Source organism: Chrysochloris asiatica, unplaced genomic scaffold (assembly GCF_000296735.1).
Source record: "Chrysochloris asiatica unplaced genomic scaffold, ChrAsi1.0 scaffold00134, whole genome shotgun sequence".
In the NCBI taxonomy this organism is placed as follows: domain Eukaryota; kingdom Metazoa; phylum Chordata; class Mammalia; order Afrosoricida; family Chrysochloridae; genus Chrysochloris; species Chrysochloris asiatica.
In genome coordinates, this window is record NW_006408652.1 from 6,421,886 (window position 1) to 6,428,473 (window position 6,588).

The 6,588-nt window shown below is 40.4% G+C and overlaps 1 pseudogene; it reads left to right on the top strand.

Moving 5' to 3' along the window:
* Positions 1-5,655: 5,655 nt before the first annotated feature.
* Positions 5,656-6,259, top strand: LOC102831136 (annotated as a pseudogene).
* The last annotated feature ends 329 nt before the right edge of the window (positions 6,260-6,588 follow it).

The following is a 6,588-nucleotide window of genomic DNA, read 5'->3' on the forward strand; positions in this document are numbered from 1 at the left end:
ACCCTATGCAGGGTCACTATGAGTCAGAACCGACTCCACAGCTCACTACCCTCACCACCACCATACCTTTTGGGAATCTTGGTGTGATGATGCTATAGGATAAACACTGAACTGCTAGCTACAAGGTCAGCAGTTCAACTCCACCAGCGCTCCTTGGAAAAGCTATACTACGAGTCGGAACTGACTGAACAGCACTTACCAACAACCTAGTTTGGGGGAAGCTGTCATGGTAGGACAAGTTGACCTCAGCCATGTTGACGTTAATGGCTGTCAAGTTCCACACTGACTCATGGTGACTTCAGGCACTATAGAGTAGAACTGCTCCATAGGGTTTTCTTTGCTGTAATATTAAAGGAATCAGATAGCCAGCACTCTCTTCTCTAGTCTTGCTGATGGGGTTTAAACCACCAGCCTTTATGACACTGAATTTCACATTCACTTTCCTTTAATATGCAAATACAAACCCCCCTAGAACAACAAGAATCAAGTGGAGGAACCAAAAGATACCAGTGCTGTTGACCCTCAGCATATCTTGGCACATACATCTGCTGAGTTGTTATGAGGTAGACACAGGAGATATTGCAGGTTTCATTCCAGCATTAAAACAAATATTTTAAGAAAGCAAGTCACACGGATGTTATAGTTTTCTAGTGCATGTAAAAGTTAAGTTTGCATTGTAGTCTATTAAGTGTATAATAGCATTATGAAAGGTTTGAATTATTCTTTTGTTGTGAATGACCAAAATGGGATCTAGGCATGCCTTTAGAAAATTGATGCCAATAGACTTGCTTGATGTGGGGTGGTTGCAAACCTCCAAATAGTAAAAAAAATATATAAAAAACAACAAAGTATCTGCATAGGTCAATAAAGCAAATCACAAGAAAATGAGGTCTGTTTGTATTTGACTGAATCCCATGGGAAACAATTTTGAAACTGTAGGTTCTTTTTACTTCTAGAAGAAAACTGTTTCTGATCCCATTGGTCACAATAAAAGATGTCCACTTAACTTCTTTGGGAAGTTGATATTTGAAAGATATGTCACCAATATAAATCTACATCATTAGTTTCATAATTTTCTGTGATGGAGGTTTGATAGAAGTTGATTCCAAGTGACAGAATGTCCAAATTATTTTAAGCCTGGAAATATCTTCCCACTCTCAATCGTGACAGGATGCTTTGAAGAGTTAGTTATTTATTCATTCAATATATTTATGAGAACCAAGTATGGAACAGAAATTTGGCTAAAAAAAAAAAAAATGAGCAGATTCACCTAAAGTGAAAGTGTATATGTTGGAGGTATTAAGGAAAAGTTTCAGGGATTCTGTGGTTTCAGGTGAAGTGAGGTCTTTTAAACTAATCAACCCAATACGTCACTATTGTGAGTTCAAGGTAAGATCATCACAAAATAGTTACTTATGATCACACTTGAAAGAAAATAGCCTTTCTGTGGCAGAAATATTTAAGTTTTCAAATATACATGTCAGCAGATAGTACGAGACTCACAATCTGAACACCAGCAGTACAGTTAAACTGAAAACAATATTCTTTATTCACAAGCAGATAAACATAACATGACCGTAATCACTTCCTACTAGTAATGACTTCAGACAACTAAGAGGACTGTATCTTGCTATTTAAGTTGAGGTGTGTCAAGTTGACAGAATTAGGCACTGAGTTGCAGGCAGATTTTTCCATGAGACAAAAGGGGAAAACAGGAAATGCTATAGATTACATTCTATAGGCCAAGCACTGGACTGCTAACTGCAAAGTCAGCAGTTCAAACCCACCAGCCACTCTTGGAAACCCTATCAGGGTTGCCATGAATCGGAACAAACTTAACAGCACACAACAACAACAACAAAACTGTGGTGGATTAGGATTACAGACAACAGACAGATTGCTTAGTTTCCAATCCTGATTCAGCCACCTACTACTTGTGTGGTTTGGGGCAAATATAAGGAAAGTTAACGCCTATGCCTTTCCGTTGCTTTATCAGTGAAATCTGATGACATGTTGTTGTTGTTTGTAGTGAGTCCATTCTAACTCATAGCAACACTATAGGACAGAGTACAACTGCTACATAGGATTTCCTAGACTGTCATCTGTACAGAAACATATGGCCATGTCTTTTCTCTTTTGGAGTTGTTGGTGAATTTAAACCATCAAACTGTTGGTTAGCAGCTGAGTGCTTTGTGGGTTCCTTATTGGATTCCACTGCTTTGGAGTCTAATTTCAACTCTCAGTAGCCCCATATAGGTTTCCCAAGACTGGAAATCTTTACATGAGCAGATAGCCTCATCTTTATTTTGAGGAGTAACTAGTAGGTTTGAACCATCAATCTTGCAGTCAGCAACCCAGCACCTAATCCACAGCACCACCGAGACTCCTTTTCGACAGCATATTGTTTGTTGGCAAGTGCCGTCAAGTCAATTCCAACTCTTAGTGACCCTGGATAGGGTTTCTGAGGAGTAAATGGTGGGTTTGAACTGTTGACCTTGCAGTTAGCAGTCCAGTACTTATCCTACAGCCACACCAGGACTCCATTGGACAACATTGTTGTTGTTGTTGTTGTTAAGTGCCATCGAGTCGAATCTGACCCATAGCAACCCTATACAGGTTTGAACCTTGCAGTTCAAACGGCTTTGCAGTCTGGCGCATTAACCCACAGCGCCACACCAGGACTCCTTTTGGACAACATAGTGCTTGCTAAATAAGGTTATTGGAAGGATTAAATAAATATATGTAAAATACTGCTAAAGTCTTTGACACTTGTTGTTGTTGTTAAGCGCCTTTGAGTTGGTTCCCACTGACCCTGTACAGGGTTTCTGAGGAGTGACTGGTAAGCTTGAACTGCCAGCCTTGTAGTTCAAACTGATTTTGCAGCCCAGCACATTAACCCACAGTGCCACAAGATAGTAAGTATTATTATGGAATGTGGGCAAAGGTATACATATGAGAAAATCCATAGTCCAGAGAGATGTCTTCCTTAATGAAGAATGAATGTAAACAAATGAACTGGGCATGTAATTCAAGAAGTTAAAAATACAAACATAATAAAACCGAAGGAACCAAGAGAAATGAATTAGTAATTGTAGTAATATAAAGTATTGAATTGAACTATGTAGAATAAAAATCCACACATTGGCACACTGAAAAGACAATTCAGATCTTCCATTTGAGAAAATATCATTATGAGTCAAAAAGTGTAAACACAGATATGCTATCAGAAATGAAAAAGCATAGTGAGGGAGAATGCTTGTTATATACATTGCCTCTGGAAAATGTAGGTTCTTTGGAGATTAAAGCAAGTGAGAAGATTGTGCATCATGTAGTTGAGACCTGAACAATGATTAGCAGCTGACCGACTCACAAATCAGCCAAACCAGTTGCCATGTATTGAGTTAACTCTGACTAATGGTGACCCCGTGTTCATCAGAGCAGAACTACTCCATAAGGTTTTCAATGGCTGATTGTCAAGCCATTGATTGTCAAAGTCGATTGTCAAGCCTTCTACAGTGCCTCTGGGTGTGTTTGAACTGCCATCCGTGGATTCACTGCCAGGTGTCAAACTGTTTGTACCACCCAACAATTTTGACTGTCTGAAAGTGGCAAATAAGCTGGCAGACAGGACCCAGGAATAAAAAGGAAAGGCCGGATACCTTAGAAACTGATGGTTCCATGCTTGAAACACTGTTTGCCTCAGAAACATGGACTGCATGCTGGGCTCTTTTGTTTGCTTCCTAAATTATCCTGAGGTACTTCCTCTCGGTTCTCCCTTAATTCTGAGTAAAGATTACTTTTGAAAATGTCAGCCCGGTTTAGCTGGATTAAAGGAAGAAGAGGGATAGGATTTGGGTCAGGCTTGGGTCAGAGACTTCGAGAGTTGGTATGTCCATTCTGAGAGCTGGATACGGTGATAATTTGAATAATTGTCTCCAGTGGCCTTGGAGATCTTTTTGGATCGTTGTAATCAGGAAATGATTTGATTGTAAATATTCCCAGAATTGACAAGAATGCTTGCAGCCTGGCACGTCCTGAGTACATGTGTGTTTAATGATTGAGGGCATTTTTTCCCCAGGCAGATGAGAGGATTCTCTTTTTTTTTTATTCCTTCATTTATGAGCCTGGTGGCACAGAGGTGAAAGCACTTGACTGCTAACTGAAAGATTGGCGGTTTGAACCCAGTAGTCAGGTACTTTGGAGGAGAAAGATGTGGCCATCAGCTTCCATAAAGATGTGCACTCTTAGAAACCCCATGTGGAGAGTTCTACTCTTACAGGCTTTTTATGAGCCGGATTCGAGGCCATGGCAGTGGGGTTTGAGTTGGGGTCTCTATGTAGGTCCTGTAGTGAGGATAACCTAATGGCAGAAATGAGTGAAATGTGTTTTGGGGTGTCTGGTAATCTTTAGCAAGGTTGCCTACTCAGTCACTAAATATGCCTGCTCTCAACATGTGCTTTATTTATTATTTTTTTTGGCCTTTGGTGAAATTTTTCAGTCACACATATGTGCCTATATGGAACTTTATTTACCAAACACATTCTATCGGAAAAGGTTCTGGCTGTAGCTATCATTGACAAGAGCCAGCCTCCTGGGACATTGTAGACAGCAATAATGACAGCACTAATAGCTTGCAGTTACTAGAGCATCCACCAGGATCCAAAGGAACAATGTCAAACCAAATGTGATTCTATAGGGACTTCGCAGGCTGTACTGATATTTTCACTAATAGGCCACAATTACAAGTGTGTTCAGGCATGTAACCTTGCCTACTCTGGAGATTATGAGGGATAATTTTCTGCCAAAAAGAAAAAATACTTCTCAGTACGTACCCTTGTAGGTGATACAAATGTGTGGGGAGCATTATGGCTTGACAGGGACTTAACAGGAAGGTAGACTTAGATTTGAATCCTCTCTATCAGTTGCAGGGTATTTGATTTTTTGAAAATGTATCTTTTCTTATTGAACTTCTCACCTGAAAACACTTCCCTGAAAGAGAGGGGCTTCCAAAAGTCATGGAAAAAATTCCATTATCTTTCTATTCCATATTCTCCACAAATATTTGAAGCCCTTTATGTCTGTCCGGGGAAGCAGTAAGATGGAGTGGTTAAAAATATAGGCTCTGGTATTGCATAAGACCATTATTGTAAAAGCTTAAGAAAAGATACTCATACTAAAAGAAAAAAAAAAAAATCTTTGTTGGTTATCAGTGGAGGTGGGGTATGGGGCCTTGGGAGAGGTGGAGGAGGGGACAGTAGAGCACAGGTTAGGCAAAGACACATCATAGTTTGGGTGTTGGGGAGGGCAGTACAGAAGAAGTGGGAGGGGTGGAAGAACAAGGAAGGTAGGGAAACACTGAGGCAGCTTTGCATGGTCTAAATGGAACAGAGGTAAATAGTGATGCATGCATGACCTTGGAACAACAGGGCTCTGTGATACAGAGATCAAGGTATAGTCTGAAGAGGGGAAATAATACTAAGATGCTGACTGTCTCATGAACATTGGCTTCCCTTGCTTACTATTGTAAAATAGACACAAGTGGGATAGAAAGGAATGTCAGGAAACATGATTACAAAAAACTTGTAACTGATTAGAATACATAAAAGGGGTTCTAGAACTTACCAAGTGAAATAGGCCTCTTTTGGAACCATTGCAATGCCAGAAACCAGTGCACTTCAGTCACCTCTTCAGAACAAGATGACTTCTGGCAGGAGATTAGCCTCTACCTCCAGACTGAGGCCCTGCCTCCATCAGCTCAAAATCCCTACCGAGCGACCCACTGACTATGTTGCAGTGATGGTTGTATCTGATCAGCAGATGCAAAAGATTCAACAGAAGCTGCAGACTAAACAGGCTGCCATGGAGAAGTGTGAAAAGACTAAACAACAATGAGGTCCAAACAGAGGTTCTTCAGAGGAGGCATCGGGAAAACAAAAATGATGAATGTCATTAAGAAACATCAGAAAAGCTTCTCTGATGAATGGGATTTCCTTGAGGGAGATCAGAAACCCAATGCACAAAGGAAAAAGCTAAAGGCCAGCAGATGAAGATGGGACCCAGTGCCAAACGATGCAATAAAAACCAGAAATTTATTTTTTGTGGAAAGAAAAAAGGCTCCAAGAGGAGCACCTACAAGAGCTATGATGATGCATCTAGCTTCTAGGCCAAGAGAGCGCATGGCAAAGGTCCCAAGAGGCCTGGAAAGCAACGATCAAATAAGAGACCATTGGATCCCTTTTGTTGGTTTCTGTTTGTGTAAAAAAATCTATAAATAAAGATGGAAGGAATACTCAGAGACACTGTACCAAAAAGAAATGTTCAGATGTTTCAGCTGGTAGCATATGATCGAGAGTCAATAATACTGAAGGAAGAAGTCCAAGGTGAATTGAAGACATTGTCAAATGAAAAGGCTTCAGGAATTGATGGAATACAAATTGAAATCTTTCAACAGACTGATGCAACACTGGAGGCAATCACTTATCTCTGCCCCACAATTTGGAAGACAGCTTTCTGGTCAACTGATTGGAAGAGAACCATATCTGTGCCCATTCCAAAGAGAGGTGACTCAACGGGTTGTGGAAATCCTCA